The sequence below is a fragment of the Ambystoma mexicanum genome, chromosome 13 (assembly GCF_040938575.1).
Source record: "Ambystoma mexicanum isolate Mex_15411 chromosome 13, UKY_AmexF1_1, whole genome shotgun sequence".
In the NCBI taxonomy this organism is placed as follows: Eukaryota; Metazoa; Chordata; class Amphibia; order Caudata; family Ambystomatidae; genus Ambystoma; species Ambystoma mexicanum.
Window position 1 is genome coordinate 761,607,569 of NC_090938.1, and position 25,659 is coordinate 761,633,227.

Sequence of the window (25,659 nt, forward strand, 5' to 3'; positions counted from 1 at the left end):
CACCAAAGCCTGACCTGCCTTCAACTTATCACTTGCCCGAGCCATCAGAAGGACCATTCTCCTCCTTAAACCCAGCACATAGGGCCTCATTACGACCCTGGCGCCAAGTGTTTAATGGCGCCGTAAAATGCTGCGGCGCCGTTAAACACTTAGCGCCTTACTACGAAGTCCCTTTGCAGGACCCGACCTTAACGGCTGGTCTACACCAGCCGTTAAAGTAGGGACCCGCAAAGGGACCTTGGTGCTAAGTATGGTACCGCAATTTGCGGTATCGTACTTAGCGCCTTCCCCATTCCCATAGAGCCCTATGGGGCGAAAATGGGAATCGGGAAGGGCCATGGTTCAATGGGGAATTACAGCCCAGCCAACCTTGGAATGGGGTGGTAATTCCCCATTGAACCATGGCGGACCCGTTACAACACCGGCACCAACCGTGGTGCTAATAGCGCCATGGTTTAGCGCCGGTGTTGTAATGAGGGCCATAGTCTACTAGATTGGTAGGGATGGAAAGAGTAGGGAGCTCTCACCCTTCCTTGACTATGGCCAGTGGTCGCCTCACAGGGTCACCAAAAAGAAGATCAAAGGAGCTGAAACCAACACCCTCTTGAGGTACCTGTCATGATGCCTACCCCCGGGCATTTGGATCGAGTCCATCAGCCCCGGGAGCAGGCATCCAGATACTCATTAAAACCCCAACAGCCCCGGCTGGGGGCTGTTTGGATTCAGTCCTGGCGCCTTAGGCGCCAGGCTCATCATAGAAATCAGTCCTGGCGCCATAGGCGCCAGGCTCATATACTTTACTTACCTTATGCAGACCATGCTGCAAATGAGTCCAAGCCAACGTGAGGCCTGGATGGGACTATTTTATTACAGTGACTATTTTTCACTCGGGTGTGCTTCTGGGGAACTTCTTACCTGGGACTACTTTGCAGGCTATTTAAACCACGCCCGAACAGCAGCCCATGCTTTGCGTTATTCTGCATCCAGCAGCGTGACGCTCACCGTGTCTGCAAGTCAGCATACAGTCTTCTGCCATGCCCGCCTCGAATCCGGAGCTCCTAGACAAAAGGCAAAGAAAGAAGAAGAGGTTAGATCACAGACATTATTTGATTCCTTACCTGATTCCGGACCCAGCACATCTCCGGGCCTGGAAAGGACATTATTTCAGCACGCGTCGCTTCGCCAGCAGCATCGCCGCGTTATACTCAACAGTCCACCGCATCTTTCGACTCGGCGCTGCCTCCATCATTTTCTTTGTCGAAACCCAGCACCTGGGGGGAAAACAAAAGGAATAACAAGGTGAGCCAAGAAAACCAACAAGGACAATCTCTTTGCCACCATAGGCTTACCTGCTTTACCACCAGAGGTATTATTCTTTAATTTGCTGCATCTTCCTATGCCGCACCTATAAAGGGAGAGAAAACAGCAAGTTAAACTCATGCAACTTTTACCGGACAGTGTTTGGTAATACAGACTCTTACCTGAACGCCATCAGCTGCCTCCAGGCAAAATTCTTTTGGACCCAGCTGCAACCTAACGAGGGAATGGAACAAGAGTGAACATCGGACATATTGAACTCTTTGAACTTTATAGACACTGGAGTCAATATTCCTCCGGAACTCCTCCAGTACCTTCAACCCAGTGAAGTAACTGGTATCTACGCGCCCCTGCATGCCATGCAGGATGGAGAGCTCATCATTTAAAAACATAAGGTGAGGTTACCAAAAGGGAATATCGGAGGTGATTAGTGGGGAGAACGAGAACTATTGGGGGGCCATCACTAAAGTCCACGGGTGGCTAAATCCCTTTCTCCACTTGCAGGAGACTACTTCTACGAGTCCAGCAGACAAGATTAGGCAGGCCAGTCCAGACTGTCATCTCTTCACTACGCATCACATTGGTGGAGACTGCAGCTGTTCGGGTCCGATTGACGCCCCTGTGGGAACCAGGTGAGCGTAACAGTACCACTCTGTAGGCAAATAGTAAGCATGGCAACAGGAGATCCCACTTTCTCCTTTGAGGTTCTTCCAGAGCCCCATTCATGCTTTTGAGAGTTCTATTAAACCTCTCAACTAAGCCATTAGTATGTAGATGATAAACTTTAAGTGACCCCACACTCTTTCCACATGGCTTGCGTATACTAAGACGTAAAGTGGCTGCCTATGCAACCTCTTTAGGGACGCCAACCCTAGTAAAAATGCCAAGTAATGCTTTTGCAACTGACTTGGCAGTCACAGTCCCCAATGGCATGGCTTCAGGATATCTGGTGTCATGGTCAACTAGCACCTAGAGATACCTATTGCCAGAGAATGTCTGAGGGTCAAGGGGACCAACAATGTCAGTCCCTATCCTTTCAAATGGCACCCCCACCACAGGGAGTGACACCAATGGAACCTGGATTGTTGAGCCACTCTTACCAGAAATCTGACAAGTGGCACAACTCCTACAATGGCCTTATACCTGGACCACCATCATGAGCCAGTAGAAATGCACGGATATCCTCTGCTTGGTTCTCTTGATCCCAAGCTGACCAGCTAGAGGAACTTCATGTGCCAGTTGTAGGAGGTAGGGTCTTGCTTAAAGGGGGACCTTCAACCTCCTATGGTCACCTTCAGTAGACTCTGTGGGCTCACTGTACAGGCAGGAGCCCACCTTCCCAATAAATCCTATGTTTCCCAGGAGGTTCATCCTCAAGCTGGGAACAGGCCTGTATCCTTAGTCCTTCTAGAGATGGGCACTCATGTGGGCCCTTACTAAACTCTTCCCTATCAGGCCCACCTTCAACCAATAAACTTTGGAGTTCAGGACTGTCATGTGGGTTAAGAATTTCAGGCAGCACCTCTTCCTCGTCAGGTTTAGGTGGTTGGCCAAATACCTCCACCTAGTGGTAGGTAAGTTAGGGGGAATATTTTCTTTCCCTCTTCTGAATTTCTTGACTCCCTTAGCCTTAGGTTTCTCCTTTGGCTTTGGCTCAGCCTTGGACTTGGCCAGGGCAGCCTTCGTTTGTGACCTTGTGCATGGTTTTTCTGCTGTGTCCCCCACAAGACCTAGGTCTCTGAGGTAATTTCCCAGCAGAACCTTTCCAGGTACTTGCTTCTGTACACTCACAGGTATCCTCACTACTATACCATTTAATGGTTAGATTTATAGGCATACTGGGAATTTGAGAGTGGGGTCATCAGCTAACTTGGAGGGCATCAAGGGAGCTCTGGCAAGATCTTCTTAGTTTACCAATGTGAAATATACTACAGTTCTGCTGCCCCACTATCCCTAAGGGCAGGAGTGTATTGATTAGCACACTGTCTTTAAAGTAGTGCTTGGTATTATCCAGAATACTAGCATAAGCCTCTGACACTCTAGGCTCCCAGGAACCCAGGGATACTAAGACTACATCAGACTCTATCCCACTAGGGAAGGAGTTTGAAGAGAAGGATGCGACTGTGATAATGTCTTCCTCCTCATAAGAGGGGAAAGACATACTCACAGAGGGGACCCTCAAGGTTTTGACCTTACATCTGGGGTCCCTCTTCACGTGGTCACCTGCACGACAAGCCACACAAGATCCACTGGGTCTTTGGACATAGGGAGGTTACTGTACCCAGAGTTATGCTTGGGAGGATGAGTCCCACTATTCTGAACGTTCTCATGTGACTTACCCTTGTTATGCTTTTTGTGGCCCTAATGGGAGGAGGTTTTATCAGAGCCCCCACCCTGCTTATTACTGTGCTTTTTCCCCTCCTCCTTCTTACCAGGAGCAGGCTTGTCCTTATGGGACACTCTGTGTGACACCAATAAATCTGCTGCACTGGCTAACTGCTTTGGATCTCTCTCCTGTGGGAAATGTGAGGATATTCTCCCAAGCAAACCTCAAGGAACCCTTATTCAGGTGGCCAAAGGGGCAAAAGACCAAAAAATAATCTCCTAGGTAAGGGAGTTCGGGGTTGTGCTTGGGGAAATGCCCTGGGTGAGACATGGTACAGTGCCAGAGAAGGAGAGGAGGGCGAGATAGCTGAGGCTTTTATGGGCTGTATTCAATTTGCCTCCCTTTCTCCCATTCGATCTATCCTGCCCAGATCCAACAACCCATCTGTACGTAATCAATCCTTTAAGGTCCTAAAACCGGTTGCACCCAAAAAGCAAAACTCCCAGAATCCTTGTTTCACCTGTCTCCATTCGAGTACTCCCCATCCTTCTTCTTCCTGTCCCTCTGATTATTATTTTCTGCACTCCGAACCTACTCAGGTAAAATACTACAGTTCCTACAATCCCTCTTGTTTATTTCATGGTCCCCGAAATTCCCGTTTGTCTCACAAACCCTACCAATTCCGTCCCTCTGATTGTCCTTTTCCGAACACACAATCCACTATGACAGAATACTTCCATTCCCACAATCCTATCTGTTCTGTTCTCCATTCCGGTCATTGTCTTCCATTTAACAAACCCTATAAATTCTACCTTTACAAGATCACCACAAACCCAAATCCTAGGGTTATAACTCCATGTAACACCTCTTTCCCTTCCGACCCTGTAGAATGATTGGAAACTCTACCACCCTCTTTTTCCAACAAAAACACTTGTTCCCAACACAAAACACTGAGGTTTACCAATAAACCTGTTTATCTGACATGTGCCAAAATGAGGGTAAGGCAAAGTCAGGCAACTGAATTAAATCGCACATACCTGACAGCCCTTCTTTTTCTCCACAGGGATAAAAGGTTGAGCAAGAGAGTACAGTACGAGCAAGGGGAGCACAGCAGACAGCACGATGGCACAGCTACGCAGGCGTGGCATTTCAAGAGAAGGAGAAAGGTGCCAGGAATCGAGAGGGTGGGGAGGAGAGAATTGACCTTGCCCATTTCATACCAGGCCTGCGGAACCTTTGTGGAAGAGAGCCTAAAACCGCAAACAATAGCACAAGTGTTTTGCAGCAGATGTCAATGGTACACGGGGCAAGCTTAGGTTGATAAGCAGGACCGAGGGAAACTCCTGTGCCCCTGGTACTGGCCTTGACTCCAGGAAAGCCAAAAGCCAACCGGTTCATCACAGCCAGTGAGTCGAGGGTGAGATCAATAAGAACCGGGCTGTGTTGAGTGAAATAATCACAAAGTGGCAAGTTTAAACCAAGTTTAATGAACTGTGTAAAGAACTGTAAAAAATGTTAAGGGGGACTAGCTCCAGAGGGAATACCATCACCACGTGGGTGCTAATTCAAGAGACTGGCAGATCCCCATCAGAGCAAAGCGAGAGTCGTCAAAAGAGGTCAAAGTGGTCTTACAGGAGGTCTAGTAAACTCCCTGTACAATTGAAAGACTGTTCTGCAAACTATGCGAAAGTAAGGGAAGTGAATCCCGCATTGAGAGAAAGCAAGGGAAGTGAATCCCGCATTGAGAGAAAGCAAGGAAAGTGAATCCCGTATTGGGATAAAGCAAGGGATGTGAATCCCATAACACTTGAAAGTAAAGTGAATGTTAAGTCAAGAGGGGTCCGAGCCCGACCGAGAGAGATCTAGAGGTGAAGCCTTCACTCAAGTACTGGCAGTCAAGAGGGGTCCGAGCCCGACCGAGGGAGATCTGGGGTGAAGCTATCACCCAAAAGTGCATTAAGAAAAGAACTGACATATCATTTGTGGAATGGGATATATAAGAAGGGTCAGCGCCCAGAAGAAGGGGACCCAGAGGTGAAGCCATCACCCTACGTGAAACTGTGGTAAACAATTGAGAAGGGTCAGCACCCAGAAGAGGGGGAACCAGGGGTGAACCCATCACCCAGCGAACATTGGAAATGAACTTTCATTTGTAAAAGGAACTTTTGTTTTGTTATTTGAACACATCAGGTCCTCGAAGGCAAGAGACTTTCAAGTAAAACAAGACTTTGCCATCGACAGCCCTGATAGCTGAAAGCTCGAGAGTTAAAAGCTGAACTATCATCTCGTGCTAGAAAAGCTTGTGAGTGTGTCCTGAGAGCTGCCATTAGAACTGTTGTCTCGGGCTGGAAAAGCCTGACACTGTACTGTGCTCCAGGATCCCACCTTACACCGTTCTCAAAATGTGGGGAAGGGAGACCCAGGCTATGGTATCCTGACATATTATTTGAGAACACTTCTTTCTTTTCTTGAAAACTATCCCACACCCTTTTTTGTATTAGTTATAAGGTTTGGCAATAGGTTTCTTAGTATAGGCCCTTTTTTGACACAACGCCACTAGGACGGCTTTATTTTTCATTTGATGGTCAACGCTTGCTCCCATCTCAGATTTAGTTGTCGAATAGGCATTTTTCCAACCTGTATATAGAATTCATTGTTCAATAAACACCCTTGGACGGTGATCACTTGTGATCACAAGTGCGGCTTAAGCTCTGGGGAACAAGAAGCAAAAATATGTTCCAGCATGACTAAACAAATCATACCCTCAAATGTAGTGACCTTGTAACCTTCCACCTAGCCAGTCAAGTATTTGAAGGAATCAGTTACATATTAGACCCAAGTATTACCTTCTTTCTTTTTGTAATCTCTGAATTGTTATAATTATTGGGCAAAAGTCTTCCCAAACTTTAAGACCAGAGTTTGCTTCCATTTCACAAAGTCCTTTCTGTCAGCCTTTGACATTTCCATAATGGCACTGCAGCCAGACTGGGGTAGTCGACTGAGCAACCATGCAATCCTATCAGCATCCACAACTTCTTGCACTTCACATGCATACTCAAATGCAGTCACCCTATCCGTGATGTCATTCTTGTCATCATACATACTAAGCAGATCTTTTGGGAACCTTGGATGAGAGGAGGAGCTAGACCCATTACGAGATCCCCTATAGGAGCCATTGGCAGCCTGTAACCTAGCAAGCTCCAACTGGTGATCCCTCTCCTTCTGTTTCTCTACTTTCTCCAGTCCAGTTCCAGCTTAGCCATGCAGAATTCTAACTCTTTCTGCTTAAACAGCAGCTTTTGTCTTTTGAATTCCAGAATGGCCTCAGAGCCAGTAAAGGAAGCATGGGGTTGTACATCATCCTGATCATCACCTGTCTCTTCAATGATGGCAGCACCAGTCCTGTCAGCATTGTTACTGAAAGCGGCTCCAGCACCATCTGCACTGTCATCGGAGGGACAAGATGAGATCTGGTGTTCCTGCCATTCCATGATCTTTTCGATCATCTCAGCTTTGTGGCAGAGACTGACAAGCCTCGTTCAGCACAGATCTTTCTTAGCGGTTCATATTTGGAATTACTCAAAAAAAATGTTTAACCAGTTTTTAGTAATTTTAACAACAACCAATCAACATAATAACAAACCCAACAGTGCATGTCATGTAAGTTCAGGCATCATATGCAATATCACAAAGTGTCCACTGTCTCCCCATTACCCTCCCCCTAACTCGAGCCTACTCCACTTCACCATCTGCCGGTATTTCATCCGGGGGTACCTCCTCCTCTGTACGCCCTGAGGAATCATGTTCACTTAGGCAGGCCTGGGTGGACCCAGACAGTGTGGCCACTTAGTGTCTCCAGGCCATCAAAGTTTCCACTTCCTCTTATCCCCCTCTACTGACCGCTTCGCTCCATACCTCCGTTTCTGCTTCTGCCCATTTCTGGAGGTCACCCATCAAACGTCTACCTTTGGTCTATTGTTTGCTTTCCAACCCATGGCAATTCTGCGCTTTGCCAGTATATAGGCCAAGTCCTTGAGTTTAATTACGTGTTTCAGTTTACGCGGGCTAGGAAACCCCCCAACCATGCATGCGCACACAGATTACACATCTAATTTGGCCCCTTTCTCGGCTAACCGGTGGGCTACTTCTCCTCAGAATTTTCCGATTTCCGGGCATGCCCAGAACATATGTATCATTCCCGCGTTCACTTCCCCGCATTTGGGACATGTTTATATTCCTGTGTTCTTGAATCAGGCCTTCCTCTCGGGGGTCATATACACCTTGTGGGTAACATATAGCTGGATCTGTTGCAGCCTCGCATTCCTGGACACTTTTTTGTGGTATCTCTGGACCCTCTCCCACAACCAATCATTCATGGGTTCCCCGGCTTCATCTTCCCAATCCCGTCTCACCTGGGTCACCTCCTTTCCCACCCTGGACATCAGCAATTCATAAATTTGTGAAACCTAATCCCCACCCCCCCACCCCTTCTGGGATATCATTAATAATTTCTATGTTTGTGTCGGGTTGACCTTCTAGCACTATTTCTGACCACATCCCTTTCACCCGCTGCACCAATCTGGTGTAAGTGATGTACTGTCCTGAGTGTAGACCCGTTTCTTCAACCAATGCGTTAAATTACGTTACCTTCCCATCTTGCCATACATCTCCTAGCGTAGCAATGCCCATCAATTCCCAATGCTTACTAATTATCTTCCTCAATTGCTCATCCCCTCCAGTCAATGCCACTAGCAGTAACTGCGGGGAACACAGGGTCGGGTTCTCCATGACCTGACAAGCCTTGCGCCACATCCTCCAACCCAGTTCTAGTATCCTCGTGTCCCCTTTTAGTTCTGATTTCGGCAGCCATATCCATTCTTTCAAGAAAAACTGGCTGTATTCAGACCTCAACAATCTAGACTCCGATGTCGAGTCTTCCGTTAACCACCTAGCCACATATTGTGGTTGGCTGGCCAAATAATAAACCTCAAAGTTGGGCAATTTTATGCCCCCTTGATCATACATGTTCTGCAGCTTCCACAGGGCTATTCTATTCATGGTATTGTGCCATATGAACACCCTACACATGCTCTGAAGTTTGACAAAGAAACACTTGGGTATCACGTATGGTATGTTACTGAAAAAAATTAACAACCTAGGTAATACTGCCATCTTCAACAGTGCCACCCTCCCTACCGGTTACCAGACATTTGGTCGAAACAAATTGGTCGACTGGACAAATGGTCGAACCAATTTGGTCGAAAACCAAATGGTCGAATTTTTTTATTTTTTTATTTTCACCCCTTTTTTTGGGGGGGGTCCCCCCAACCCCTTTATTTTTCTAAAAAACCCTTTTTTTAAAAAACGAAAACCCAAAAAATATATATATAAATAAAAAAAAAAATTCGACCATTTGGTTTTCGACCAAATTGCGTCGACCAAATGTCTTTCGACCAGTTTTCAGTCGACCAAATGTCTGGACACCTCCCTACCATGGCTAACAGGAGCTTAGCTCAGAATCTCATGATGTTCTCAATGTTTGCCACTGCCTTCTCCGTGTTGTGTTCATATTCAGCTTCCACCATGCAGTAAATATCAATCCCCAGGTATATGAAGGTTCTGGTCTCCCAATGTATTTGTAATTCTGGTAGATTTTCCTGCGGAATCCCTGTATATCTCTCTAAGGGGAATATACATGATTTCTTAGGATTAACTGTGATGCCAGAGAGCAATGCATATCGCTCCATTACTTCTAAGATATATTGCAGGTTTTCCTCAGGATACTTCAAGTATAATAGCATATCATCAGCATACATTGGTATTAGATGTGGCCCCCCTTTCGTGTGGATCCCCACCTCCTCATATTGTTGCCTCAGATACATCGCTAAGGGTTCCAGTGCCAGGATAAACAGCATTGGGGACCAAGGGCATCCCTGTCTAGTGCCCCTATTGAGTTGCCACCTCTCTGAGATGATTGCTCCCGTCTTGACTCTTTTAGGGCTGCCAGCAGCCAAGGCCATTTGACAGAATCGAAGGCCTTCACCGCATCTAATGAGATGATTGCGACTTCTTGTGAGTCCCTTTCTGTGTGTTCTATGACATGGTTGAGCCTCCTGAGATTGTCGGATATGCTTCTGTGCGGAACATATCCGGTTTGGTCAGGATGTATAAATTTGCTAATAACCCGTTTCAGCCCATTTGCCAGCACAGCCGTGAGCATCTTGCTGTCCTGGTTCAGCATGGATAGCGGTCTGTATGACCCGCAGTCCATGCTCGGCTTGTTAGGTTTAAGGAGCGGAATAATGATCGCCTCTCTCAGGGATTCCGGCAGTATCCCTATTTCTAACGCTTCATTCAACATTGCCAGCAGCGGGGGTAGCACTTCTGTTTTATATATTTTGTAGAACTCACTAGGGAGTCCGTCCGCTCCCGGGGCCTTGCTAGTAGGTAATAGTTTGATCACTGCTTCCAGTTCCTCCAGCGTGATTGGGGCCTCTAGACTCTCCCTCTCTTCAGTCCCTAATTTAGGTAAGCCAATATCCTCCAGTGTTTCAACTATATTCGTAATTCACCCCCTTTGACGTCTCCATATAGTTGTTGGTAGAACTCAAGAAACCCACCGTTCACACCCTCTTGGGTATCCAGTATTTGCCTGTTCTGCCCCTTTATTGTTCTGATGTTGATCTGAGTGTCTCATTTTTATACAACCATGCTAGCAACCTCCCCGGCTTGTCCCCTCCAGCATGATGCCTCTCTATGTATTTCTTATAGTTCAGGTTGCATAATCTCTCCCAGTGCCCTGCGCACTCTTGTTGCAATTGCCTTATGGTCTCGGCATCCTCAGTGGTGTTCGCTCCTCTACGAATAATTGCCTCTAGTTTGCCTCTGCCTTTTGCAACTCCTGCGTTATATCACCTTGCAGACCCTCGGATTTAGATATAGCTGCTCCCCTCACCACCACCTTAAATGCCCCCCATAACGTACCAGCCGATTCTACGCTTTCAGTGTTATTTACAAAGTATTCTACTATTTTGTTTCATTTCTCAAGTCACCCCTGAACACTATGGGCCTCATTACACGGTAGGCGGTGAACCATGGCGCAATTAGCGCCATGGTTCATGCTGGTAAAATACCGGCACCGCCTTGGTGGAAAGGGGAATTACCGCCCCATTCCAAGGTTGGAGGGGCGGTAATTCCCCCTTCCACCATTGCCCTTCCCGAATTTCCCTTTTTGCCCCATTGGGCATAATGGGAATGGGGAAGGCGCTAATTACGGCACCGCAAATTGCGGTACCGTAATTAGCTCCCTGGGTCCCTTTGCGGGTTGGTTTTTAACGCCTGCAAAAAGCAGGCGTTAAAATCCCCAACCCGCAAAGGGACCTCGTAGTAAGGCGGTAAGGATTTACCGGTACCGGTAAAATACCGGTAACGGTAAACCCTTACCGCCTACCGTGTAATGAGGCCCTGTGTCTTTCAATGCTTCAGCTCTAAGCCGCCACGTTGGGATCCTGGCTCTAGGAGGCAAGTATTGCCATGTTAAGATCGGTGGCGAGTGATCTGAGAGTACCCTCGCTTTGTATTCTGCCCGCACTAGCTTTCCCGTCAGTTCCGGCATAGCAAACATATGGTCTAATCGTGTGTATAGGTTTTGTGGGGCCGAGTAATGAGAATAATGTGGGAGGTGTAGCCTCCATACATCTTCCAGATGAAAGTCTCTCAACGGGGTACTCAGGGTTTAGGCTGCAGGGGTAGATTTATCTATCTTCCTATCTGATCTATCCACCCTGGGGTCCAGTGTGCAATTAAGGTCTCCTTCCCATATAACTGTACCCCCGAGGTACGGGCTAACTTGCTGTATAAGGTCTTGAAATAGGCCACAGTGTCTTAGTTCAGGACGTATGTGTTGATGAAACACAACTCCCAATTTTCTATCAATCCCTGTATCGCCACCATCCTCCCATCTGAATCAACGGATGACTGTAATAACTGTAATAACTGGAAGGGGACATGTGGCGCTATCCAAGTAATTACCCCTCTGGCGTATGCCGAATACTTTGCCCCTATGGTGGTCCCCCCTCCATTTCTTCTTTATCACATCCTGTTTTTCTTTTGTGAGGTGAGTTTCCGGTAATATAGCGAAATTTATTCTCTGCCTCCTTAGATACATCATAATCTTATTCCTCTTCAGGTAACTTTTGAGCCCCCTGACATTCCAGGTTGCTATCTTAAGGTCTCCTATCTCTCATCCATACCCGGTCCCGCCTCTATTCTCCATGGTCTCCCACTCCATGCGCGTGGGTGTAAGCTCGTTCCCTAACCGTTTTCACTGCAAACTCCCCTCCCACCCCCCACCATTTCCCTCCCCAACTGTTGCCCGCCCAACCCCAACTGTAGCAATCCCCCTTCAACCCCCCCATTTTCGAAGAGTAACAATTTATTCTTATGGAGCACCTTCATTTTTGCCGGATACAGTAGCATGTATCTATAGCCTGCCTTGTGCAACCTCCTCTTCACTGCCACATAATTCAGGCGTTGCCTGTGCACCATAAGTGTGTAGTCCAGGTATGCCGTTATGGTTACTGATGCTCTGCATATCGTTCCCCCTTTGTGGAAATGCTTGCTCCAGGACATTCTCCCTGTTTTTGTAGTTCAAGATCTTGGCAATCATAGGCCGCGGTGGGGCACCCAGCAGTGGCCTCCTTGTATGGGCCCTGTGCGCTCTTTCCACTGCGAACCCTTGGCTTAGTATTCTGCCCGATATCTCCTGCAGCAGCATGTTCTTGACATAATTTGTCGGGTCAGATCCCTCTTCGCCTTCCGGAAACCCCACAATGAGCACGTTGTTTCTACGAGCACGCCCTTCTGCTTCTTCGGCTCTATTCTCGAGATTGTTGCAACACGTGGACTTCTCTTGCATTGGTTGTACATGTGCTTGCGTTGGCTTTCACCTCCTTTTCCAGGGTTTCTGTGCGCTCGGCCAACGCACGTACATCTTGTCACAGCAAATTTACATCTATACTCACTGCGTCAATTTTAGCCTCCAGCACAGTCCTTAAATCTGAGATGGCAGTGCCCATCTTACTTTCCCATGATATTTTTAGTTCAGCTATGGCATCTAGTATCTGCTGGTTGTTGAGCGCCATCTTGTCGCGTACCCTGGCCCTTTCCAATGGCCCCCTCTGTTGCCTGAAGAGACTTGGCAAACTCCTCCATAGTAGATTGCTTCCCCTTGACTTTGGGCAATCTGGATGTCATCTTCGCTTGTGTGAGGGCCACTACTCAGATTCCGCCCCAAACCTGGGCGCTCCCTGCTGTTGGGGGCACTTGTTCCCAGTATGGGGATGTCTGTCCCAGTCTGTCTCCTCTTATTTGCTCTGGAGCCCCCCAGTCCTCCTTGTTAATGGGGTTTATCCGCCCTTGGGGGGACGCAAGCGGACACAGGTGCCCACCGGACTGAGCCCTTTATGTCAAGCTGGCAAGCATTCCGCTATGGCTTGCATCCCTGTGTTGGTACCTGCAGGCCGCTGGGTCGCCCACGGAATGTTGAGCTTTCTCGATGACCTGTAGCATGCATCCGGTAACATCTGCAAGGCGATTGATTACCTGTCTCCATCTTCCCTATGCCACAGCAACACACAGGCCCCACCCCCACACTGTCAGGTTCCTCACCTGTATCTTCTCACGCTGCAGGCCCACATTTGCATTTAATGTTGCCCTGACGTTATCAGCACACGTTATGTCTTTATTCAAGCACAACCAACACTTTTGCCACAGTCGCGCGGTCGCTACAACGTGTCCTTAACAGTGTGTCTAGTCAGTTTAATTCGGCTTGCCGGCATCCGCTGATGTTCATTGTAACCTTGGCATGCAACCCGCTAATTCAGGTCTTCGCTGTCAGCCATTCTAGGGTGCCTCTTGCCGTGCGACCGGTCCGGTGTCCTGCCGGCAATGTGTCTCTGAATTTGCGCAGTCCCTCATCTGCCTGCTGCTACAGCTGGTTGTAGGTTTCGGATCGCGCGCACTTCATAACACACGATCCTCGGATCATTAGCTGCCTTGAGCCTCGTTCCGACCTGTATACCCTCATCCGGTGCACGCACCCGGCTTCCTCGCCGCAGTAGACCGACGATCAGCGGATTTGCACGTCTCCCCTCTCAGGTTCCACAATCATTCACCCGATCTTCCGGCCCCTCTCACAACGTGCGCTCCTTTGTCTCCGGGTGCTGCTGTTGTAATCGCCTGCAGCGGACCTCTGTTCCAGGTCCAGTTAGGCAGCGCAGCGCAGTCTTAGGCGAAAGTCCCTTCGCGACTGCAGCTGCATTACTCAGTTCCTTTGTTACCCAAGTCTGCCATTTTGATTTCTCCGTCTGTGAGCGTGCGCATCTTGGAAGGCTCTGTTTCATGTAAACCTTAGTCCCGATGCAGGCGCTGCCTTTAGTTAGTGTGCAGAACACCTTCCCACAGTCATGCATTCAATTCCAGAGATCTCAGGCTGCATTTGGAATATTTTTGGTGCAGATCAGTTCAGGATCTGCAGGAGCTTCCCGAGAAGCACGTCCTACTCCATGGCTCGATAGCCACGGCCCCTCAAGCACTCAAAGTTATGTGCGCAATTGCTTCCATGTTATAAGTGAGGCAGGTGGTTTACAGTTCAATTTAAACTAAAGTCACTGTGTTTTCTCTGTAACCTGGGTATTTCACCAGTGCGCAACACTGGGTACCTCCGATCTTATGCCACTGCTGTACACCAATTTGTTATGATGGATTTCTAAACTCGGACCTGTTGGACAGAGTTTTAGGAGGCCACCCTAGTTTAGTGGAACAGGGGAACCTTCTGGACAAACCAAACAATCTACGGTAGTTTGACAGGCGGTGAAGACTTAGGGCCTCATCATGAGTTGGGCTATAATGCCGGTGGTATTACCGCCAGTGGTATTAGCCCTACCGCCAACCCCCCCAGCGCTATTAGCGCTGGATCACGGGTTTGGCGGTAATGGAATTCCCCATTCCCCACTGAGCCCATTCGGGAAGGCCCCATTCCCCAATGGGCTCAATGGGGAATTTTTGCGCTCTTACCGCTGGCAGATTTCCCGCTGGCGGTAATAGCACGAATTTTCAGCGGATTTACCCCCAGCTCAGAGCTGGGGAGAAATCTGCCGAAGCTCTGATCTGGGGACCCTTAAATCCGGCGGTAATAGTACGACCGCCTGATTTAAGGATTACTGCCAAACTCGTGATGAGGCCCTTAGTCTCAGGAGGGGTGAGAGTGATCGGAGGCCCACAATGAGCACACACAGTAAAACTCCACAGATTACGCTTAGATAGATGTATATCAAAAATACATTTATTATAGGCCTTTATAACAAAACACGATTAAACCACAGTTATTAAGAAAACAATTACCACACATTCTTATTCACTATGTAACATATATACAAATTACGTTTAGACTAATGCTGGTGAAAGGGGAGAAAATAACCACAACCTGCAACAGAAAGGGGTTAAGTTAACACTGATATCAGATTAGGCAGTTCTTCACAATCAACCCCTAATTTATGTAGTCCAGCCTTACGAAGTGAGGAGCCTAGCGCTCAAAGTACTGTAGTGCGTCAACAACATGCAGTCGAGCGTAAAACGAAAAGCGGGTTCTCTTAAGGGGGCTATAGCTGCTCAGTAAGGGGCTTCAGGTGATGAAGAATAAGTTCCTATTCACAGAGGATGGTCTACCCTTGCGGATAGAGCAACATTTCGGAGTTCTGGAATAGTGGCGGAGCGTAGACTAGCTCAGCCAAGGTGAGTATCTTTTAAGGGATTCTCGTGCGTAAAAAGGGATGGATGTGCCAGGGGGCCACTGGTAAGTGATGAAAGTACTCACCAACCCTCGACACAGTCCGGACCAACATTTGCCAGTCTAGCCCACTTCGCTCGTAGGTGTTAACCCTGCAGTTTCAGGACGATCCTGCTCTCAGCGGCTGCAAGACGGGACGATCGTCTGTGGCGGGACAGTAACCTTTACTCAGCTCTTGAAGAACAAAGAGAAGGTTAGTTCTGGTGCAGCTGATCTCAGGACATGGTAGGGCAGATGTGCAGGCAACACAGCGGGCGACACAAGGACAGCAAAGGCTCACGGCATGTCGCATTCTCATAAATCGTGACCCAGAGGAGTTAGGAGAACGATATTTGGTGGGAGAGAGCCCAGGACCACAAGTAAGCGATTCCCAAAGTCTCGAGTCTGAACTCAGGATGGCAGCATTCCTGTGCTATACCCTGGGTTCGAGCTGGACAGTTCACTGGATGGCCCAGGAACACTTCCGAAGGAGCTCTTTGCGAGGGTTAGTAGAAGATGCTGAGCGTAGTTGTTCCCACTACTCCAAAGGGGTGATGCGCCCTTGCAGGCCTTCTATTACGATGCAAAAGCAGGGGTCCAACGGGACAATACCAGGGTTAGGGTGGCAAACCTTCCAATCACGTCACCGGCTGTTCCTCGAATCTGCTCTTTTGTTAAGGATACTTGGCTCCTTATAAGGTTCAGTGTGAACTTCAGTTGATCGACCTGTAATGGATGCAGAGCCCCTTTTTTTATCCAAGATTCGGTTTGCGCTCAAATCTCAGATAGCCAATGTAAGATCTGCTCTCTTGCATGCACGCCAGGTGTGGGCCAATCGTGGCCCATGGTGGTTCCAGTCATTCATGACTACCAGACATACTGGCACCCGTAGTGTGGATTGGGACCAGACAGTCCCAACCCTCTTCCTGGGCGGTAGCACACGTGACATGTAGGAGCCCGCAAAAGATGCGGTTTTTGCAGGAGGCTGCATGCCGAAATAAGGAGTACCCTGGTCTCTCGACCTGGGGGAAGTCAAAGGAACAAAATGGCCAAAGGACAGTACAAAAGACTTTGTGGCACTGCCATTTTCGGCACTGGCCACAGTCTTGGGCCAAACATTTGTCCATAAAAACGAAGTAAAAATACTTTAAAAGTAAACTGCTACCACTAGTATGTCCTAGGCACACTTGTACAAACACCAAAAAATCCTTAGAGGATGGCTAGGGCCATAAAACAATAGGACCCCTATGTGCAGTACTGTAGGGTACTTGGCACGTAGATAAGAAATTACCAAGAAATAGTAACATAGTCAAAGACTAAGGGAAACAATGTTTCCCAGTACTGACAGCCTTAAGGATGTGTAAGTTTCCCCAAAACAAATGAGCGAAAGCCCAGAGGAGTGAAGCTGAAGCTGTGCTCCACTGGAAAAAGTCAGCTTACGTAAGTCAAACAAAAACAAAAGGTTTGGGGGGTCACAAATGGAAAGAAAATTGCACCTAAGGGAAATCTTTCCTAACACTCGCCCCTCCCAGACCTAATGACAGGGGAAATGAATCCACCCCTTGATGAGCCTCATGTTCAGGTCGACTAAACATTCTGGACAACTCATCAGCGTTGCTATGTTGGACACCTGATCTGTGCTCAATGGTGAAGTGAAATTCTTCCAGGCTTATGGACCACCTGGGCAACTTTGGATTCTTTCCTAACAGTTAGCTGTTGTTTTGTTCAAGCAAATGGGTTTCCGAATCTGGATACGTAACGGTTAACACCTTCTGGACAAGTGTTATTGATAATGTTTTTTTTACTATGGCACTCCTTATATTTAAATAATATTGTGCAACAGTACACACTCTTTTTCAAAGCAAAACTAACATATATGAATTGGGAATGGGTGAATTTCCGCCTATGTTAACTAGTGCAATTGGGCCAGCCTTGTTCAGTGCATCATACATGAGTGTTATGGCATGCCAAGGTTTGTTTGGAATATAACAGTGTTATGGTTTACAGCTTCACACACTTAAGTGTTGTGTTGTAATTCTTGAATTTGTTGATGGAAATACACAAATGAGAGAAGAACAGAGAACTGTATGTGCAGTGTTATATTATGTTTGAGGAGGGTGGTGGGTTAAATATATTGCCGGTTTATGATTTAGCTGTAGAAACTGTCGGCAATTCAACAATGGTTTCTGTTATATTTGTCTCTGTCTAAAGGAAGTTATGACGTCCTATCATATGGAACGTTACCCCTTCCTGAAAGACGTTTTAAACATGAATGTTTTAGTTGCTGAAATGTTGAATTTCCCAGTATGTATATTTTTTTGTAATTGTTCCTTGGGTATTACATGATGTTCAATAGGATTCTTGTTAGAGTTGCAATTTTATTGGTAGATTGAGTATCTTTTTCTTTCTTTGTTGCTTTTTAAATGTATTTATTTATCCATTTATTTTCTTCTTAACCCTCTTGAAGTTCGTCTTCTGGATTGACGTATGGTGGAAATCTGAAATTGGGCAGCTGATGCTTCTCTTTTAGCTATACTCTCATCATGTTCTGGCCTCAATTTGTTTTTCTTATTTATTTTATTTATTTAGTTTCTTTTTTGTTGTTGTTTTGTTTTTTCTATTCTGTCTTATTTATCTCTTATCAGTTGACTCCTTTCTCGCATCTAGTGGTGTCAGTTTTCTGATTCTTAAAACCCTTTTCCTTGTTGGGGATTTATCCTTTTGTGATCCTGTACCCCATGCGGTAATGACGCAGTTTGAATGGAGTATATCCATACTTGTGGACTTACATATCCTTGTAGGGGTTTCTCTGCCTGCCTACGTCAATTGGTTATAGTACATCGTTTGTTTGTGTCCATATGGCAAATCTATTACATGCCTTAAGTTGGAATGTAAGGGGGGGGTCAAGTACTTTACTTTTTAAGTAAAAAGACACCTGACATTGTTTTACTTCAGGAGACCCACCTACAACATAATAAAGTTGAATATATTTTGAATAGCATGTATGCAAGAGTAACTCTATGGGTGTGACTATTTTTTTCAAGAAAGGTTTGCGTTTCAAAGTGGAAAAGGTGAGCATTGATTCTGATGAATGGCTTGTGGCAGCTAAACTGTTTGTTGAAAATAGATGCTTAATCATTCTAAGCTTATATGTCCCTAATGTGGCCCAAACTGAGTTTTTGGAAAACTGAATGATGTACTTAAAGATATGGGTAATGGACCTATAATTCTAGGGCGCGACTTCACCACTATTATAAAGTGCTGGATACATCTGAAGTATTGCGTTCTTGTGCGGAAGAGAGTGCTAGAAAGGATCTCTTGCAATTTATGCAGTCTTGGGATTTGCATGATATTTGGCGAGAATTGAACCCCCATAAAAAGCAATATTGTTTCTCTTCGGCGTCGCATGGCACTTCTTCTCAATTCAATCTCCTCTGGGTAAGTAGAGACTTATTTGGTGATGTGATTGGGTCTGATATTGGTAATATTATAATCTTTGATCATGCTTGCGTGAATCTAAAATTGGATCGCTCTTTGGGAGGTGGAAAGCACAATAGGCAATGGAGATTCAACACTCGATTGCTGCTGGATAGAGATTTTATTAAGCAAATTGAGATTGAAATCTCTTTTTTCATCGAGGATAATGCCAGAACTGTTGGCAGATTGTCCACATTTTGGGATGCATTGAAGGACTTCTTACGGGGCAAGATAATTAGCTATGCCTCGTATAAAAAGAAGGAGAATGAGGCAGGGTTCACGCGCCTGGAATCAATTTATAAACAATCAGTGACTGTACATACAGCTTGTCCTTTAGCTGTTAACCTATCTAATATGCTAAGTGCAAAGCGGACCCTTGATAAGGAGATACATGATAAGGCCGAGAGAGATTTATTTGATATAAGACAGACATTTTGGGAGTGTGGGGCTAAATCCGGGGCTTTGTTAGCTAATAGGCTGAAGGGTAGACATAAGGGGAGACAAGTGCTTTATAGTTCAGGAAGCGATGAACCATTGTTGAGGAAGAACAAAGATATTTGTGGTGCATTTAGAGAATTTTATGGGTCTCTATATTGTGAGGATGAGACAGTAGTTGGGGAAGAGGTAGTCGAGTGTCTTGACCTTATTGATACCCCGAAATTCAGTGATAATGACAAACTTTGTTTGGATGGTGAAATTTCAATATAGGAAGTTACTGAGTGTATGGGGTAATGTCCCCTGTTAGGTGTCCGGGACCAGATGGTTTCCCGATTTAAATCTATGCCGCTTTCAGCTCTTGTCTTGCTCCAATTTTGGTTGAGCTTTTCACAGAGATTATTAATTTCGAGCAGGTAGCCAACTCAAGGAGGACTGCAGTGATATCTGTGATCCATAAACTTGGGAAAGACCATTAGATCTGTGGCAATTATAGACCCATATCCTTGCTGAATGCAAATGTCAAACTTCTGGCGAAGATTTATGCAGTGCACTTTAATCCGATATTGGAAAAACGAATTCACCAAAACCAGACGGGTTTTGTGCACCTCAAGAGTAATTTGCTAGACCCTTATGCCGCGATCAGTATTGATGCTGAGAAGGCCATTTGATAGGGTTAGTTGGACATTCCTCTGAAAAGTATTGATGAAAGTGGATTGTGGATCACTTTTTCTGAAGCTATTCAATGCACTATATAAAGACGCTAAAGTGAGAGTATTGGTAAATGGCTGCCTGTCGGAGAGTTTCTCTATTCACCGGGGTACACGACAGAGTTGCCGCTCAACCTGCTCTTTTTTTGACCTCTTTGTTGAGCCCTTGGCAATTGTTATTACAGAAAATGCTGAAATTAAGGGTATCTTGATCAACAGTTGTGGCTCCAAGGTCCTGCTATATGCAGACAACCTTCTAGTCTTGCTCTCGGGTGTGGAACATCCATTTTGGGAGTTACTCTCGACCTTGCAGGCATTTGGCTGAGTGTCAAACTTTAAAGTTAATGGGCCTCGTTACGACCCAGGCGGTAAGTTACCGCCTGGGTCGTACCTTTACCACCATGGCGTAAACTATGTTTACGCCATGGTGGTTGGCGGACTTACCGCCGCATTCCGAGGTTGGCGGGGCGGTAAGTCCCCATTAACCCATTTATCCTTCCCCATTCCCATTTTTGCCCGATAGGGGCAGAGAACGAATTTAAATAACTGGGTATTCAGGTTTCTATACATGTAAATACCCTTTTGGCTCATAATATTCGAAATTAAACTTACAGAGATAGCAGCATTATGCTTGAAGTGGAGTAAGCTGACCCTGACATTGTGGGGAAAGATCCGCTGACGGGAATTTTGTTGCATGATAAAAACAAAGTCTTTCAGAACATTTTGTGGGGGGAAGGAAGGAGGTCTAGAATTCCAAGAGATGTACTTATGAAGCTGGTGCGCTTGAGGGCTTTCACCTTGCACACCCTAGACTTTTGGCTTCTAGATGATGCTGTTAGTTGCCTGAACTGGGTTAACATAGAAAAAGCCACTGTGCATGCAGTCCCTCTGGACTGCCCTTAGTATGGCGAAAATGTGTGTGGTTGATAAGACCCCTGCGTTTGTGAGACATATCTTGAAAGATTAGAAAAAGTGCTGTGAGTGCTTAGGAGTAAAATATCTTCTGAGCTCAGAATCCTCAATCTGGAAAAACACAGCGATTCGATGCAATAATGAAACCCTGTCATGGCCCTCTTGGCAATCGGTGAGTACTTGGATAGTGGGACAAATCTATGATGGTACTTCGTTATTCAGTTTTGAATTCCTTAGATTTAAGTATAAGCAGCATTTGTCAGAAATCTGCCGTTACTGTGTGCTTTGTGAGGTGTTTGAACTATTGTTTGCACTTTTGAATGCTACCTTGCATGCTGTCCCCAATATATTACAGTTATCTAGAAGTGCGCCCCTCTTAGCTTCTACTTTATGCAAACTTCTTGCACCAGCGGATATTATTTCTGCTTCAAAGGTGGGCACTGTCAGGATCCCTAGCAAGATCCCCAGAACCCAGACACGCAGCACAGGCAATGCCTGGACACTGAAGGTCGCTGGCTGGCGCAGGTACAGGCTTCAGCCTATTTGTATGGCCCAGCGCCACATCCAAGATAGCCCCCGGAACAGGCCACCGTGTGAAAAGCAAGATGGCCCCGCCTATCCAGCTCTGCAATATCCCTGGTGATCTAGTGGTGCGGAGTGCAGTCCCGGGCTATATAAACCCTGCCACACCCAGCGCTTAGCTTTTTCTCTGGTTCCACATGTATGCAGCGTAAAGCTTGCCTTCGATTCCAGCAGCGCATGTGCATTGGATCCTGCTCATTGCTTTCATCTGTCAGCTCAACATTCCACATACGTACCTCCGCTACACCAGGGATCCGTCAGGCAGTCCAGAGCTCTTCATTTCTTCCTGTGCAGTGTGGCTACTCCGCAGCTCCTGCAAGAGAAAAGACAAAGGTTAGACCGGAACGCTAGGCTTCGCCTCCACCTTTCCCTCCGCAGTGTTACTTACCTAGGAACGGCAATCCAACCTTCTGGACTATCCAGCGCAACCCTCATGTGGCGGGGCTCCCGCTGTCATCACAGCACAGCGGATAGTAACGTGGCAGCTCCGGACCTGAAAAGTAAGGGAGACTTTCATTACGAACATTCATCTTGACCTGAACATTCATTTTAAGGCGCGCAGCACAGCACGCTTAAGCATAACGTGCTATCTACAACGGTGAACAAGCAAATCAACATTGGATGTGCAGATCAAGACTATAAAGCGCTGCAGGGACATTTCAAGGCACAGGTTTGAAACCATACCTATACACCAATAGAGACATTCACCCAAAGGTATCAAGTGTGCTGCAGCAGGCCTGTGCCACTGAATCCAGTGAGGGAACTGGAGAAGACCGAGTCTACAAGGTGTCATTACAGTGAGCAGGGGTTTGTGGTGCCAGTCAGCAAACCCTGGGAAGGCAGTAGGGAAGGTGGTGGGGAAGAGTAGCTAAGCAGTGGCTTATGATCCCATTTGTTTCCCTGTCCTTAGGTTCATCCTGACGGGTCCTAACCATTCCAGCAGTTCAAGAACCATATCAAGAACCATATCAAATCACTCTCGACCATACTATCTGCTGGGTACTTAGCCTTACAGTGTAACAGAGGGGAGGGAGTGGTTTGGAGCTAACAGCTTAAGTCAAGTCCTGTACTACACGTCGACAGTCGGGACCAGGCACTCCTGCAGGGCACCACAGGTAAGCGTTCCAGGTAGAGAGATATGGTGCTCAGATTTGAGCATTGTTCTTCAGTTAGGGAATGGAATTGTATTCGCGAAGGACCTTCTAGATATAAAGTGGATCTAGACCTATTGTTTACAGAACAACGGGACATGCATTGTGTTTATTGGACTCCTTCAAAGATGAAGTGTTGTGATCTTTTAGATGATGATACATGTTGGAATTGTAAGTCAGATGTTGGTACAGGTTTACATATGCTTTGGTCTTGTCCAAATATTTGTGGTTTCTGGGAAGCTGTGCTGCAGCGTATGGATCTTGTGTTGAATTTTACATTCCCTTGAACTGTGTTTTTGTGCGTGTTGGGTCTGTTTCCTGTTAACCTCAGATTGCCGGTTGACTCCCTCTTTTGGGCATACAGGGCATTGATGGTGGTGAAGAAACGAATCTTAAAATGTTGGAGAAAAATGTGGCTAGACCTTCTTTTGATGGCTGTTTGCATGATCTTTCTACTCTTTCAAGTAGGTAATTTGTTACTTACCAGAGACTGAAAAATACTCATATTATTCTGCAATTTGGAATGATTTTAATGAATTGTTTACTTGAGGATCTCCACCCTTCCCCCATCCCCCTCTTTTTTCTCTCTCTGTTTTCTTTTGACTGTCCTCTATTTGTAAATATTGCTCGTTTATTGTTAAGGTTGAACTGACTAGGCTATGTTTCTTGTTTAGTTCTTATTTGTACCTGTTGTTTTGCTTTGGAACATTTTAATAAAAAAATATTTTTATTTAAAAAAAAGTAAAATCTGAGACCTTGTCTACACTTAGTAGAGGAGTCAACCATCCAATTATAAACAATGAAGAGCTTTTTGAACTTTGAATGATGTGATTAGCCTTGAATCAGCAATTGGCCTTCAATGTCTTTTGTTAAATTCCTAGAAGGTGTGTTCTAAACAGTCTCATATAGTAACAAGTGAATTTCCTAATCACAAAATCAACTTTTGGCCTGCAAAACGTGTAAAAAACTTTCCAAACCGCTAAAATGATCTTGAAGGAGAAAGACACTTTTAAAATGACATTAAGCAGTTTGTGGTCTCTAAGGAAAATGTGTGCGCTACCTGTAATCCAAAAATAAATAAACTTCTTGTCACTTTTATTTTCTTATCTTAACTTTCTTCACTCTGAAAATGAACCTGTATACATTATAGTATATATAGCTTCATAATAGCTTACTTTTTTACTTCATAATTCTATGTCAAGACCGAAGGCTCGGATTATGCTTTCTCTCTTTAGTGAAAAACTCGAGCAGCATTTAAACATCAACAATATATAAAACATTCCACACAATAAAGAACTACATTTCCCAAGATATTGTCCTTTTTTCTAGTCTATTTTTGATATGTTTAAATTGAACCATGTGACATGTCCAGCCAATCGTCTCTCTGCCAGTCCCATAACCTTCTCTCCCACTCCTTGTCCTTCCTCTTTCTGTGCTGTTCGGGCAGCAGAGAAGTACTCTTTTTATTATAATAAGATTGCGTTGCATGAATGTGAAAGGGAATGGTATGATTTATTGTAATGATTTATGGTAATGTTTTAGGATTGCATGCGCGTGCACGCAAGTAAACTTGAAGGATTTTATGACAGAACATTTCCATGTTAAAACACTTAGCGAAGATGCGACGAGTTGTGAGAAGGTCCGGCGCCGCAATAAGTGAGGAGAAGGGGGCGCTCACACGGAAGAGGGCTGGGCGAGATGGGAACTCTTTCCGGCGCCAACCCGAGTTCATTTCCGTGAGGAGAGCGTCCCTGGGAGCACCATTAGTATCACAAGGAATTTTAGTTTAAAGGCAGATAACGAACACTCGTCCAGAGACACGGCTACGGAGACAAAATATCAATTTCCACTCGGAAGTGAAAAAAGAACCACAGAAAAGTGGAACAACGCCACTTGGGGACAGAAAAATATGTTTATTATTTGTTTATCAAAACAAACTATTAACTTTGGCAACAGAGATTGGCAGCATAAAGCTGAAATGATCAGCACAACAGACGGGCACAGACCCAAGCACAAATAAGGTAAACCCCAGACCCAGATTGAGCTGCACATTGATGAGAACAGGCTCAAGATACCTGTATTAAACCACCAGGGTGCCCAGTATGCACAGCTCCAGTGAGGAATATGATGAACCCCGTACCAGCAGTAAATGGGCAGAGCCAGGCAGGGGACAAGCAGTACAGAGGGTACTGAGTGCAGGCCTGGGCACAATGGTCCAATGCACAAGCTCGGTGGATGACTTGATAACGTTTTCCCAAGGGATGCAAGCCCTAAGAGGATAGGCCTGTGAGAAACCTGAAGGTGTCTCACTTACTAATCCCTGGTGATCTGTCATCCAGGTGGCCAGAACACAGCCATCACTATTGGATCCAGTTCCTGGGGCTGGACCACTGCAGGAGGATCACCTGGATGGGGGGTCCTCAGGGAGTGGAAGTGGGACACCAACAGGTGAGACGTGGTACCCCTTCCCTGTAACACCTTTTTCCCATTCTAACGTGTAGGATATTCAGAGGTTCTACCCCCCTTTTTCAACCCAAACCCTTTCTTACACCGTGCCAGACAACAGACTAACACCAGAGCCGTTTACCTGACATGTCCCAACACAAGAGTCAGGCAGAGACAGGCAATTGACAATAACTATGCACACCTGACAGCATGTTGCTTTCACCCACAGGGATAATAGGCAGAGCATGTGAGCACACTTTGAGCAAAGCCGAACACATGTGGAAGCAGCCATTCCGGACTGGCAGTTCAAACAGAGGAGAAAGGCGGCGAGGCCTGGAAGAATGTGCCCTTACTCTTTTCAACTCAGACCTGCAAAGCCTCCGAAGGGGAAATCATAAAACCGGGAAGTCCAACTGGCGTGTAGTATGACAGGTGTCAATGGTACACAAGCCCTCCCGCACTGATGGCCAAAGCAGG

At 46.2% G+C, this 25,659-nt stretch overlaps 1 long non-coding RNA gene across 3 annotated transcripts in view; it reads right to left on the reverse strand.

The window, feature by feature from the left end:
* Positions 1-25,659, reverse strand: part of LOC138521917 (uncharacterized) — a 95,648-nt gene that overhangs the window by 49,927 nt on the left and 20,062 nt on the right. For all 3 annotated transcript variants that reach the window (XR_011283171.1, XR_011283172.1, XR_011283173.1), the window contains exons 2-3: positions 21,975-22,079; positions 21,823-21,899 (exon numbers count right to left, since the gene is read on the reverse strand). This is a non-coding gene — a long non-coding RNA (uncharacterized lncRNA). The remainder of the gene's footprint in view (positions 1-21,822; positions 21,900-21,974; positions 22,080-25,659) is intronic.